The 14,834-nt window shown below is 38.5% G+C and overlaps 1 protein-coding gene across 1 annotated transcript in view; it reads left to right on the top strand.

Annotated features, from left to right (window-relative positions):
- Nucleotides 1–3,662: 3,662 nt before the first annotated feature.
- LOC134530833 (trichohyalin) overlaps nt 3,663–14,834 on the top strand; it is a 274,103-nt gene continuing 262,931 nt past the window's right edge. The window contains exon 1 of the mRNA XM_063366080.1: nt 3,663–3,789. The gene's annotated coding sequence lies outside the window, so the exon portion shown is untranslated. The remainder of the gene's footprint in view (nt 3,790–14,834) is intronic.

Below are 14,834 nucleotides of genomic sequence, written 5' to 3'. Positions count from 1 at the left end.
TCAAAGTACTTTGGTAGAAAAAAAAACGTAAATTTTTGGTTCAGGAACTATATTTACCACTTCACAATTGACAATGAGATAATAATCATTTAGTTTTTCTGCGAGAATGATTCATTTTGAATTGCAAGGACAACTCTCGTGGCGTTGTAAGTGTAAATTAGTATATTGCCTTCCAAGAGCATATTCAGAATTTCACTCTCGGGGAGGGTGGATAAAATCACTTCGCCCGCTGTTTGCTTTCAAATTCTTTCAATTTGTTGTTGGTGAAAATTGTTGAAATTTAGAATTTCGTGAAGGGGGTTATATCACCCCCTCTTCTCATCTACCCTCCTGCGTGTCTTCGTGTAATTACTATACGTTTTAGGGTTCCAATCTCTATTTTGAATTAAATCCTATTTGTTTTGTGATTGCTACTATGTATGTCAATGAGGGAGACACTGGATTTAAGATAACCTGTCCAGTTATGGCCTGACAATGATCTGGTTTATTTGGCTTCACTTTCGCTAGCACATGCCAATTCATTTCACCATAAGCAGTTGTTTTCACGCACCAGTCACGTTGCAAGAGTTCTGCTCTTTCTGTTCTTTGCCCGCTGAGATGGAGGGAAAAAAGATCAGAAAGAGGGATTTCAAAAGATAACTTAAGTCGTGCTATAAATTGTTTTGAGTCGTGCGATGAAGCGATACGATTACGTTTGAACAAATAACTGAAGCTTCAACCGTAAACTGAAGGCATTTATACGTTTACTTACTACCTGTTTTAAGAATTCTCGTCGGTTTAATATTCCAATATACGTAATTATACAAAACAATAGTTATCAACAAAACTAACAGTTAATTTTTAATTATTTTTTGTTTTAGTTTGTGAATGATGATTTACAGTAAAATTCCAAACAACAGGCCTGTTCTTAGACATTCTGGTGGTCGATGCTGTGTGCAAACGCTTTTTATGTTTTATTTGCTACTATTGAAGAAGGAAAAAAACCGAAACACTCTCGAGGGTAGAAATACCTAACCACACGAGCAAATATAGTATTGTTCAGAATATCACCTTCCATCGATTCACATCAGCTTTGTTTCCGAATGCAGTAAACTGATCTCCTCATCTCCCTTTAAAGAACTCGCTACCCCAGCCCTTAAGAATCGTGTTCTCCCACGCCATATTGGTTATTTAATTTTACTGTCATTACTGCTATTTGAAGGATTCTTCTGTGAATGTATACCGATAGCTCTCTTGCATTTGACGAGTATGTTTCATTCAAAAATTTTCTCAATATATATTTACTAAATGTTACCTGGTAGCGGTAAAATGTAACACAATTGTTCATAGTTAACGAGCACTTGCATGACATGCTACCAGGAACGTAACTAGAGGGGGTAGACGAGGCTTGTGTCCCGGGCGCCGTATTAGGGTGGGGAGGAGGGCTAAACTGGCGGAGTAATTATTATATGGTTATTTCCTTGAAAATTGTAGTGTTAGAAAAAAAAAAGGTTGAGAGCAGATGAACTGAATTATTTGTATTTAAAGATACATACATGAATATGATCGAATATAAAAAACAAAAAAAAAATGTTTTTCGTGTACGTACTAATTTGACTTGCACTACTGTATTAAAATGAAATTTCTGCAAATAAATCTTTTATTTACTATCTAAGTTAAATAAAAAATATATTTGGTATATTGGAATGAATATGTGGTGACAATAGGTGTTTTCGGAGAAAGGTCTTGGTATCGTTGGTTAATTTGAAAATAAAATAAGGGGGGGGGGGGGGGGGTGTTTACAAATGAGTTCTTGCCCCGCGTGGGGCATATTGCAGCTCAAAAATAAGTTTGGTAAACATATGGTGATGAAATTTGTAATTCAACGACAAATACAAGGAAGATAAAGTGATGAATTCCCTTAATTAATAGTGATGATAATAAAATTAAGTAACCAACTCAGTGTGTGGGATCGAGCTGTAAAGCAGCTTCTGTGTTGCAAAGAGTTCGTCAAATATATTGATATCTACATAATTAGGCAGCTTCTCGTCAGATATAGTGTTTGTTTGTTACAGATCAATATTGTACAAGATTTTATGAAGTGCAAGTAAGGGCGTATTCAGCTCAAAAGAAGAGAAATGGGCTGGGGAAATGTTTGGAATTTGACAGAAGAATAAGTATAAGGGGGTTGGGGTGAAGCATTCAGGATTTAACGACTTTCATGTGGAGGCGGTTCCATGGTGCCATTGATCAACATACAACCACAAAAAGAAGAACATATTAAATTACGAAAAATTCTTGACAATAATTTGTCAGGGCTATTTACATATTTTCTCTAACGATAGCTCCTTGCTTCTTGTTTTATTTTAATTTCCTCTATCACCCCCTCCGGATTCGCCAATGGCTGCAGGTTCTTAATTTATTCTTCAAGAGCTCTGAGAAGGATGTACTTAAAGTGATATAGGTCCCTTTTACCAGTAGAATATTTTTATGCCATTCTTTGAACGGCATATTTGTCAATAGAACAGTCATAGCGAACGCAGTCGGCATGTTAAATCTATAAATTATTATAACACTTTGAATGTCCTTGTTACAATGCAGTAAATGTTTAATATTACATTGCAAAGGCATTTATATATCCTCAGCTCAGTGGCGGACGCAAGGGGTGGGGATAGGTGGATATATTACCCCCCTCCCCCGAAGTTATGAAAAAATTTGCAAAAATATCAGGGAAGATAGTACTTGAAAAGCCACGTCACCTAAGGCAACTACCATTGGTCCATATGTCAGTGTGTTAGTGCCAATACTAATGTAAGTGTTTTAAATACACGTGTTTAATTTTTTTTTCTAAAGTTTCCACTCCCCCTACTTAAAAAAATTCTTGTAGCCGCTACTGGTTCTGCTTCGAAAAACTACTTCATATTTAATTATTTTACAGACGCTCATGGCTATTGGAGTGGTACGATTTTGTAAAATAAAGAATGTCCCCATTTCAGATCAGCTGATACTGATAGTTCTACAGGAAAATCGTACGTAGATGTGCAGAAGACGAGAATATGTATACAGAGGCGGAATCAGTATTGATTTCTTGTGTGTGTGTGTGTGTGTGGGGGGGGGGGGGGGGTGGAGCCCACCGTTGGTCTGTACATAGTATAATACCTACCAGTTTAACTCTTTAGAAGTCGTATTATCCAGTGTATATTTTGCTCTTGGGGGTGGGGGAGGGCACGTGCCCTTGTGCCCCCTCTAAATCCGCCTATGTCTGTATATATCCATATTTCATCTTTGAAATAGTATTATCATGAGCCTATTTACATGTAAGCATGGGTCGAACAAAACGACACTGTTACATTTTTGAAAAAACATAATTTTCGCTACAATTTTAAACTTATTATGTTTTACGTAAACGAAGATAAACCAGTCTAAGCATCCACCAATTTCAAAATGTTAATGTTTATACGACGTGTTTACCAGAACACGTTTAGTTTACGGGTAGTGTTGTTTTATCAGTTGATTTCAAATGTGTCGCGAAAAGCCAGAACAGACTGTATTTTCAAAGCCGCTAAGAAACTCGTCGACTGCTGCGGACAGCGATTGCCATCTGTCGGGCGGCGAGGGAACTGCGTGGCCGAGCGGAGCACCGAGAGGCAGGCGAGCCGGGCCTTCGGTTCAATCGACGACCGCCCAAGCTTCCGCGCGGCTGCAGGACGCAGGCGAGGGTGCCTTCCTGGGTCTGCCGACATCACTACCTCCCCCGACGGGATTCGAACCGGCGCGTCGCTACGACGACACACGACAAGCTCCCCACAGGTACTGTGCGCGCCGCCGCCTCGTCTCGCATTGCTTGTCACGTGTGTGTAACCTTGTTGCTACGTGCCGTCATTGTCGACCGGCCAGGAAGACAGCGAGTCGTTAGTTCCGCGCCATTTAACATCGGCTCTGAGAGGTGGGCCCATTCTCCTTATTGCTTCCTTAACTACCGCCCGTGTTGCGTCAGACACAGTCATATTTATCTTGTAACCAAAATTTTTTTTGACTGTTTGGGTCGGCGTTGTTTGTGTGTAGTATGCAAGGCTCCCTGTTGAGACGTCTCTTACAGTGTAAGTTATCTTCATATTAAAATCAACATGTAATACTTATTAATAACCTAATGCTATAGACAAGAAGTACCTAAATGAATGCTAAATTTCACAAAATGTACTCTTGAGATAAGATAATTAATTTTGCTTAGTGAACATTTTTTTTGGATAGTATTCCTTAAACATTGTTGTTCTCTGGTTTCGTGGAAACATTGTTGTATATAGATTGAAGGTAAATGCATGAAACATCTTGCCCGAAAAAAGAAAGTTGTATTGCTGTTAAATTACTTTACTAAATGAGCCGTTTCTTCAGTTCGTCTGTGTACAGATGTGAACGCGTCCAGACCACCATATCGTCATGTTAAGTCACGTATATCTTGCGTTATTATTTTCATTTTCTGACATCGAGCGTGTTAGTGCAGTGGGAAAACACTGAACCGAGAGGATGCGGGAAGCCATGGTCTCTCGGAATAATCCAGGCAAATGCTGGGATCCTTCATTCAGGGTGGCTAGAAACAGGGGAAACAGGGAAAACAGGGAAAACAGGGAAACCATGGACAAGTCAGGAAGTTTTTAGTAACAGGGACATGTCAGGAAATTTCCTAGTCAGTCAGGGTATTTTTTTAGTGATGAAGTTACTGAAAAGTTGAAGTAATAGCAGAGATGTATTTGGGTTTTTACCGGTTCTATTTACAATTTATTTCTTCCCCCTTTCCAACCCATATCGAAGTGATAAAAGAGTTTTCTCCCATTCATTTTTGTTCGTAAGAATATCAGCACTTCGACTATACGCGAATTGACTTCATTGCTATCGACTGTAGTGTGATGAAAAATTCTAAGCCTGTAAAAGACAGGGAATTTTTTATCACAGATTAACTAGCCACCCTGTCTTTACAAAAGTGCGAATGCTTACTTGTTTCCCAAAATATTTTATTTGAGTAGCGCCTCATGAGTGCGCCATTGCATTTAACAATCAACAAACCCATTACTTAATGCATGCATAGATCAGTCATGATGCATGGTATTACATGCAACTATTGAATTTTTTATATTTTATTTTATACATAGACTAGTTGGCTATGAGGGAGAGGGAAAGTATAATCTTTTGATTTTCATATGCGCCCTTGTACAGTAGTTGGAGCTTATAAAATTTTGCATTATTACTGTAATGTTTGCGTCGTTGACATGATTATATAAATGAGAAACCATAGTAATATTCCTTTATTGCACAGACGGTAAAATTTTGCGTCGTTGACATGATTATATTAATGAGAAATCATAGTATTATTCCTTTATTGCACAGACGGTAAAAGAGGAAAATAGGTGGTCTTATAAAATTCGGATAGCCAAAAACGTCATATTTTATACAGTAATTCTAGTATTTCTTTCATGTGGTTAGTACAGCTGTTAAACATATGCACGTACAAGCCTTATCGAACCTTTATTTTAAAATAATTCGCTTTGAATGAAAGCTATTAATTAAATAGAATGTATTTATAAGAGTCACTCAAATAAATACTTAACGTAAAACATGTAGAATGGCCAAGTCGAGAAAAGCGAACTGTCGCGTACTCGTGTGGATCCCAAGCTATAGACGCACGCATCAACGAAGTTTCCAACTTCACTGTCCTCCCTTCCGTCCTTTTTTAATTGGGATCCAAACACAATTTAAAAACGTCACAACTTAGATACCTCTCACAAAAACTTAGAATTGTTTAAGTTAGAACAATCATAACTTTGTAACACACAAGTTGGAATCAGCATAGACTAGAATATCAAAACTTAAAAAAAAAAAAAAAAAAAAGATAACTTCGATCTATAAACAGTTAGAAAAAAAAACAGAAATAAATACTGACATAACTTAGAAAATCTTATCTTGTATGTTTCTAGGTTACGGTGGTACCCCCACACCACTCATCAATCATTGTCGAAACACACCTCTGGCCGAATCGTTAGGAAACATTCCACAACAACGTCGGACAACATCGGATCTGTTTCAGAGTGCCTCGCAACCAATTTATGAGCTGGATCGTCAGACGCGGTGCAGATATTAAGAAAACCGCACGATAATTAATATCTGCTAAATTCTAAAAAGCGTGTCAAACATAGCGTACAACATACTTTCTGAGTCAAAGTATTAATGCCGGTTTCGTTTCTGAATAGTATTTTTTTATGGAAAAATAAGTGACTAACAATGTATGAAAATGCCCAGAATTTATGAATCAGTAGAGGGTCATACACGACACATTCAAACTCGTCACGCCATGAAATGTTACGGACGTGGCTGTTCGAAGTCAGGTGACATCAGTCGTCAGCGGGAAATCTGCACGCCAGATAAGTTTATTGCACGCCAAGGTGACAGGCATTTCTTCTGCCTTGAATAACTTGCGCTTCGCAAAGTACACGTGTTGCTTAGTTTCCCCCCTCCCCTTCAGATTCAAGCTAACTAATTCACTGCATGAGATAATCCGCACAACCACATTCCCGTGCTTGACATGTGTTTGCAACGAGGCGTCATCGATTGCTGGGTGCGTTTCGAAGGTTTCGACAGTTTTCCCTGCGTTTTATCACAGACATATCCTCTAATTTCACGACATTATTCACGATTGCTTGTTCACGAAATCAACGTTCTTACATCTTCATAACTAAGCGATGAGTCTCAGTCACCCTCTATGTTCACGCATGGCACATCGTGAGTTTTGATATAGCACACAGATACTCTGATGCCACACAGATAAAAAAAATTCTGTACTTTATAAAAGATTACTTTAGTTAATAGTTGTCTAGAAATAGTTTGTAATACAACAAGAAATATATTGTAACTGTGTACAACACATGTCTATGGTTATGTTTGCAGATATGAAATACGTTTTTAGAGATAATACTGAGTATATCTTACGAAAATTGGCGCAAAATTGTATATTTTAATTAATATTTCACCTAATCATAATTTTTTTGAACCACGGAAATGATAATAGAATATTCATTACTTTGACTTTATTTTGTTTAAATATGCTATGCTTATTAATGTGCGCAGAGTTAATATTGCAAAGCTATTCAGGGAACGATTTACAAATAACTTTACCTAGTGGAGGTACCGAAACAACACAAAGCATAAATGCCGGGGTAAGAATCCGAACCCAGTATTACTGCGAACAATATTTTGTAGTGATACAGTTGTTTTCATGTAAATGTAAAAATTTACAAATATTTGTAATTTTGCATGAATATTTCTGTTCCATTAAAAAAAAAATCACAGTGCAATTCACTGCATTGCCTGCTAGTTTAAATATACCATGTTATCGAAGTTAAAGAGAGGATATTTTAATTAATTCGAACAGTATCAACGATCTAACAAAACTTTACTGTTTATTATATGATTTACGGTAGTGACTCTTGAGATGAAAAAATCCCGCCTATCTGCAGTATCTGCCGAGCTATAGGTGACGTACATTATGTACGGACAGGGAAAACAAAAATTTTTCAGAAACGGTTTTGGATATAGAAACTATATTTTATTATTCCTGCAAAATTCGAAGGTTAAAAACTGAAAAACATTTTAACCTTACAAATTGAAAAAAATTTAATGTAATGTTTGCCCTTTTATAGTTGTGGATGAAATATAATGGTCTCCGAATCATTTTGATTATCACTTAGTGCTCATAAGTAAATCATGATTCATGCCGGAAGTTGGGCGTGAGGAAACCCTCTTTACGTCACCACATTAACGTCACATTAAGTGCAGACTGCCTCTGGGAGACATTTCATTTTTAGTGCTAGGTGGGATGGGATGGGACTGGTTGATAAATAACCTTCTCGTAAACCCGAAGATAGGTCGACACCACGCTGGTCTTCTCATTGCCGCAAAGGCTCTTTTTTTTTACGATAGGGACGTTATCCTTTTGATGGTGCTCATAAAAAGATGTTATGGATGTTTCTTGTTTTACTTGCTTTCATCGTCCGATTCAGGAAGTGCACCAGGGTGAATGACGTAGTAAATGATCCCTGTCATACTGAAGTATAGAGAAGGCAGCTGCGTCTCTAATCTCGCTGTTTAAATTTTTCGCTTTAAATTTACGAAGAATTTATAATTATAAAAGTTTCTTTGTACATCTCCGAGTATCTTCATAATTTAATGGGCATTGGGTTTACTTTATTTTATTATTAAGAATTCACAAGAATCGTTACTACTATTAATTCTTTCATCAAGAACGGAAGTTTTCAACATAAAAATCCGAAATTTCAGGGACTGTTAAAACAAAGTGGCTGGACCGATGATAACGTCCAAGCTTTAAACACATCTACCATCCTTACTCTCTTGATCACACCCTTTTACACACCCCCCCTTTCCCACCGCGGAGGAAATAGCGTTACCGAAGGGGTGTGTTTTTGACGTCGGAAAAGTCACAAGATGCAGTTCTGGCGCTATTTGAGCTGCGGAGCTGAGCCCACCTTTGTAAATGAAAAATTTGGCCAATAGGACGTAACTGCAATTTTTATGAGCTATCTCGGAAACCATTAGAGATACGGAAAATTTGCATGCGTACCAAAGGATTCAAATATTAAAACACTTTTATCGCGAAATAAGTAACTTTGGCTTTCGGAATTATCTTTATCTGTTCTCGAGATGATAGCGCTTTCCTTTGGCTACTTCACGTACATTATCATGTTAAAGTATAAATTTATATGCAATTATGATACATATGTAATAATTTTGTTTGTCTATGTATCCTCTCTCTCTCGCTCTCTCACCAGGTACAGTATAGCATCCGTTAAAACTTATTTCCTTGCCCCGATACACTTCCTAAATATTTTCATCCTGTCTCCTTCACCATACCTCAAGTTCGTGGTTGTTTTGCTTCGTCGTGAAATTTGTTTTTCTCGAGCGGCGATTGAGGGTGGGGGTTGGGGGGGGGGGGGGGGGGGGCTCTCTCCCATGCACCTCGAATCCACTGCATGTAGTGCACCGCGTAACATTCTCCTGGTTACCTCGAATTGTTAGGTGGCCGTCTGGTCGGGCGCACGAGCACCAGAAGCGCGGGGTCGCTAAGGGCGACACTGGCTCGCGCATCACACGCTCATCACGTGCCTGTACCACCAACAACACTGCATATTGAATTTCCCATACCTATAATTGTCCATGAAAACATGCACCGTCTCTTAAACGCTGGCAGCAGCAATCAGACACTTTTAATGAATCTCGAGCGGTTTGTAAATGGTGGTGCCGTTAACAACTCGGAGCTCTGCTCAGCCAGTCCGTCCACGACCACTGAAGAAAACAATTTATATCTCAATGATACATGGGGTTTATCAGACCTTGAATGTGTGGGTTAAGGTGTACTTGCATTCTAGTGGATATCACACTTTATGGCTGAGAAATAAATAAATCTTATTTTACTTTTATTAATTATTATAGAAAAATTAACACCCAAATAAATCCAAATGAAAGATTAAGTTAAAATTTAAAAAAAATGGTATAAGTATCTAATGAATTGACAAAGTATTACTGAAAGAGTCAACAATACCTTAGACATTTATTTGAGTCTACAGCAAAAATAACACCCCTTATTCCCATCTACGTGTTTACAGCGAAACATAGAGTTGTGAAGTCGGAAGAACAGAGACCCAGCTATCTGGAACTAGGGAGTACCCTCCGTTTACTCGAGGCGCATTCTTGGTTGAAAACTCTGTGAAGTCGTGTGCGGGAGACGCGTGCCGAGTCTCTCCTGGCAGGGGCAGTGCGGGGCCAGCGCCGGCCAGGAAGTGTCCGTGGACCCGTGGACCCGTGGACCTGTCCAGCCGCTCTCTCCAGCAGCGAGTCTGCCCCCCGGACTGCCTTCCGAAACTGTCGCGGGGAAAGTGTTGCTTCCTACTATGCAGCTGCTGCTTCCAGTCCAGGCGCGGACGCCGCGGAAGACACGGCACGCCGGCCCGCCGAAATGTTACAACTTTGAACCCTGGAGTCACTCGTTCAAGCGTGTGTTACCCACTGCACAGGAAAAAAAAAAAAAAAAAAAAAAAACTTTATGTACTTTTATAAAAGTTACCTTTGGAAACCAATTGGCCAAGTGGTTTGTAATACTGCAATAAAGACATTGTAACTTTGTACAACACATGGCTATGGTTTTTTTTGTTGCATATATGAAATACGTTTTTCGAGATAATATTGAGTATTGCTTACGAATATTGGCGCATAATTTTATATTTTAATCGATGTTTCATTCAAGTATGATTTTTTTTAAAACCGTGGATAGGTTAATCGAATATTCAACTATTTGACTTTATTTTATTGTGCTTATTAATGCGCGCAGTTAATACTGGAAAGTTATTCAGGGAACGGTTTACGAATAACTTTTAACTATTGGAGGTACTGAGACAACAACACAAAGCATAAATGCTCGGGTAAGAATCCGAACCCAGTATTACTGCGAACACTGTTTTGTAGTGATAGGTACAGTTGTTTTCTTGTAAATTTAAAATTTTACACATATGTGTAATTTTACATGAATATTCTGTTATATATATATATACACACACACACACACACACACACACACACACACACACACACACACACACACACAGTGTGGCACAGACGCTAAATTTGGGGAGCCCGATATTTTGCCTCCTCATCTTCCAAAATGATTCTGCATCTGCCACGGTTGGATAAAACGGAGGTCGAGGCCTTTTACTATCAAATTCATAGTTGGGGGGATAGTTTCTTATATTCACTGTATTTCACGCTACAAGGATCAAATTAATGAGTTTTTTAAAGTGGTAAACTTGGTTGGCGTTAAAAAATAACCAATTACGTTACCTCTTTGCACTGCAGTTTCCCATACCGATGCTATATTTCTCTCCTACATTTTGGGCGTTGCTAATTATCATCTCATCGGAACAACAAACCACAATGTAGTATTCGGATCTTTGCTGTAAGTAACCTTTATGACTTAGAGTCTTGTCGACAGAAATTTCGTCAGTTCTTGGCTACATTTATCTTTGTAGATTTTTGCTGGCACGAGTTTATTTGAGATTTCAATCGATATTGTCAAATTGGTTTACTTTTCTTCTGAAACTAAATCATGAGTAAATTTGGAACGTATATCCTGAGCATGATCCTCTCAAAAATAGAACTCAAAAAATAATTTTATTCATCATAAGATACTGCCAGGGAGAGTGCCTACGGAAACTCCTCAAGGCTCCTCAGTCGCATCTCACGATTCCTTACTCCCACACGTTCGAGCTCTACAGAATGCCATTGTACTTTACAACCAGTCCGCTTCCTCGAACGGTTCCTTGCATATTTATCACGTAAAGGTGTCTCCTTTCTCCTACGGTCCGGTCTTCTGCCTTCCCGAATAACACAATTCTACACAAAATCTCAACAATCTGACACAGTAGACTCCATCGACAACACTCTATGCGAACCTTACATAGAAGCGAAAAAGGAGGAACAAAACCGAACAAAGACCAGCCCTCAGCAAAAAATTAACATCGTAGAAACAATAAACCTCCTTCTGGACAAATATAATACAAAGTCCTACGAACAATTCATAAATTCTGTTCATCCCTCGTGTCCCTATATTAACCTTTTTGGGAGAAGGATGCTAATTTTTTTTACATCTTGTAAATAGTGATGTCATTGGGGGATGAAACAAAGGGCTGTAATCAAGAATCCCGGCAAAGGACTCGGTCACGGCCCATGGCTAAAAATCACACCAGCGCAGCGGTTTGCTGGGAACAGAAATGAGGTTGGCCAGGCCAGGGTCCTTCGGAATGCGAGTTGAGCTTCTGGCTGCTATGTCACATCGCTCTCTCTCGGAACAGGTTGGCACGAGCGTAGCTTCTCTTTCTTGTGGACTCGCTTCGTGTGTGTTTGTGTGCGTGAAGCGAATTCACAAGGTCGACCTGCTTGGCTCGACAGTAACGTCCAAAAATATTTTTTTTTCTTTTAAAATAAAAAAAAATAGTACGACCATTGGGTTTATTAAGTATATTGCTGTAAAAGATTCATTTCCATTTAATTTAAGTTTCTTTCATATCTAAATGGTTACAAGTGAAATATTGATTCTCAAGAAAAATAATTAGCTGAACAATCCATGCGCATTTGCGCCTTTTTCAACCTATTGCTTTGGGTTTGCGTGAACTGTCCTGAAATGTATCCCAAAATAGTTTATCCTAAAATTTTTTGTCCCAAAATCATCTGTCCTAATTTTTGGATTAACAATTTGTGATGTCAAACCTCTGAAGTATGATATTGATGTGAATGTGCTAAAATGTTAATGGTTAATGTTTGCACTGTTATCGAACATGCAGTTCTCCCTGGAGTCGCGATAGGCCGACTGTGTGGAGTTGCTGGGGCTGCTAGCTCCCCAGGCTCCTCAGGGCATCGTTGGGCGGGTGCCATCTGCGGAGTCCCGTCACGTCTCTAGCACGTAAACCCCGTGGGCGGCGCGAATCACCGTATTTTTGGATGAAGCATCATCTCGTTAGGAATAAGGGTCAAAGGAATAGGAAATGGAGGTAACCTAGCAAAAGATAGAGCTTGTACATAGAGGGAAAAAAACGATGTTTGATCAGCATCATCATAATCATCATCATCATCATCATCATCATCATCATCAGCTGCTTTCAGCCTGCCAGCAAAGAAAAATGTCTCCATCTTCCTCTGACCCTCCATCTTTTTCACTATTTTCCATCCTTCTCATCTCTTCTACACTCTTTTAACTATCTGCTCTTCCCACCTCCTCCTTGATCTTCCTGGAGCCTTCTTCCTGCGTACTTCAACTCCATCGTTTTCCTAGGCGCATCCTCTCTCTCTCTTTTCCCATTCTCTGGACATGGCCATGACATGTCATTCTTGCTTTTTCCTACGTTAAAGTCCTGTACTCCTGTTCGATACTGTAAACATTTTTATTTATTTCCACATGTATGTTAATGAACAAGCTTGCAGTGAGACATATAAGCCTTGTGGCACGTAACTTGCCTCAAAAACATGATAGTTCTCAAAAGTAGCGCTAATGGTCTTCTGATCATTCTACCTCTGTACGTTCACTCAACAGTGTTTGTAAACAACTTCATGTAATTGTCAATGTTTGTAAAACACAGTTGGGAAATTGGTAACGCTGTTAATACTTTTGAGAACTAACAAATTCCAAACAAGTTGTACGACACTAACTTCACCTGCAGATTGATCCAACAAACTCGACATTGATCACAATGGTGTATGGCGAGGTGTATCGGTGCTTTCTATGATCTACGCACAGCATTTATAATACATGTTACATGGACCACACTATAATGCGGGGCGGCTGTTTAACATAACACTACAGTTGTGGTATAATAAATTGTGCAATGACTTCAACTATGAGCTTTAATTCATTTGGCTAGCTTCTCACTGCAACTGAACAAACAAACAGTTCCGAGTTGAATGTTTTTTAACGTATTTTTACCGTGAATATTTCCCTTTATCACGGTTTTAATTTATAAACGTCTCCCTTTCCTTCTATTTTTAAATGCAGCGTTTACGAAGAGTCTTTAGTTGAGATATAAAATACCATTTTCTGCCTGACAGAGACATTTCACTGGGCACTTGATTCCTGCTGTATGAAGTTTCATTGGCGTATGCAAGGGTGGGGATGCGGGGGTAGTTATGGTGGGCTATATTTCCCCTCTCCCTCAAAAACTAAAAAAATTGTATCATTACCACCAAAATGAAAACAGTGGGCAAAGTAGTTCTATCCTTCCTCCGAAATGAAATTCTGCGTACGGTCCTGTGCAATTTTGGTCATAAAGCTCTCCGTATATTCATATTGCATGCATGCTTGTGCACTGGCGGTGGGCTGCAGCGATTCCCAGGTGTCTCAACGTTGGGAAACTTGCCAACAGCCATTAGAGTGCCCTTGAAAACATGACCTCGAGGAAAGGAGGGGCACATGAAATATTTTTAACTGAGGGACCGTCCCCAACAGAAAACACTTCTCACCTGCTCTCTGAGATTAGTCATTAACATTGGGTAGTGCAGATTCAGTTATTTTTCACTTGTGATTTATTTATATTAGTACTTCATTGCAAACTAGAATCCTATAGATCACAAAAAAACCTTTATTGTAATTTTTTTTTCTTTGATTTAATTCGCTAGCTTTCACATCTAATACTCTACCAGTTTTCTAAAAATTTTTACTTATTACTAAGTAATTTTTTGAATGACTAAAAATTTGTCTGCACCAATAAAATCATCGTTTTTGAAACACTAACGAACCAACATACACTCAGAAAAATCGTTCAGAATTATATCGTGCCAAAGTATTGCGCAATAAAAATTTTCGGATGGTAAAGATATTTCCCATAAATACATGGTATCACTCTTATATTTATTAAGAAAAATAAAAAAAAATATGTGGAAATTTTATATTAGTACCTACGGTAAATTTCCTGTACACTGTATGGGTTAATAGCTTTCATTGCGTGTTTAGTAACCGTACGAACATGTTTTTAGACTGTATTTTTGGAATAACTAAATTATTTATGTAATATAATATTATTGTTTTGGGAAAACTTGTATGGTTACTTGATTTATTTTGATTGGAATAAAAACAAAGTTTTGGAACCGTACGTGTAAAGAACTACAGGTTCCTTACTTGTTCCTTATATTCAGTTGAAATAGTGTCCTTGATATATTTATACATACAATGTTGTGCCTAGACAAGTATGAGGATGAACATTATAAATGCACTAATTATAATTTACAATTTTTGTTCTGGAGGTTGCTGTAGG

Source organism: Bacillus rossius, chromosome 3 (assembly GCF_032445375.1).
Source record: "Bacillus rossius redtenbacheri isolate Brsri chromosome 3, Brsri_v3, whole genome shotgun sequence".
Lineage (NCBI taxonomy): Eukaryota > Metazoa > Arthropoda > Insecta > Phasmatodea > Bacillidae > Bacillus > Bacillus rossius.
The sequence above is the reverse complement of the archived record's forward strand: the minus strand, read 5'-3'. Positions and strand labels throughout refer to the sequence as shown.